Genomic DNA, 314 nt, shown 5'->3' with positions numbered 1-314 from the left:
TTTCATTAAACGAAAATATACTTTAAAAAAACTAATAAACTAACGATTAACATTTATCGATAAAAAATAGATATTCCAAAAAAATGTATTTATATTTCTTTGAAGGTAATTGTATATTTTTTCATTTTGCAATACACCATTTTATAAACTTTTGTACCAAATGTTTTTTTCCTCTTTATATAATTATTCAATTAAATGAATTTTTCAAATTTTAATTTCTTTAATCAACTTTAGGTATAATGGGATATAAGCAAGTATCCTATATATTGCACAAATACTTGTAAATGTTGACGAAATATTATATAAGGATGAAA

Source organism: Glycine max, chromosome 19 (assembly GCF_000004515.6).
Source record: "Glycine max cultivar Williams 82 chromosome 19, Glycine_max_v4.0, whole genome shotgun sequence".
Classification (NCBI taxonomy): domain Eukaryota; kingdom Viridiplantae; phylum Streptophyta; class Magnoliopsida; order Fabales; family Fabaceae; genus Glycine; species Glycine max.
Note: the sequence above shows the minus strand (reverse complement) of the source record.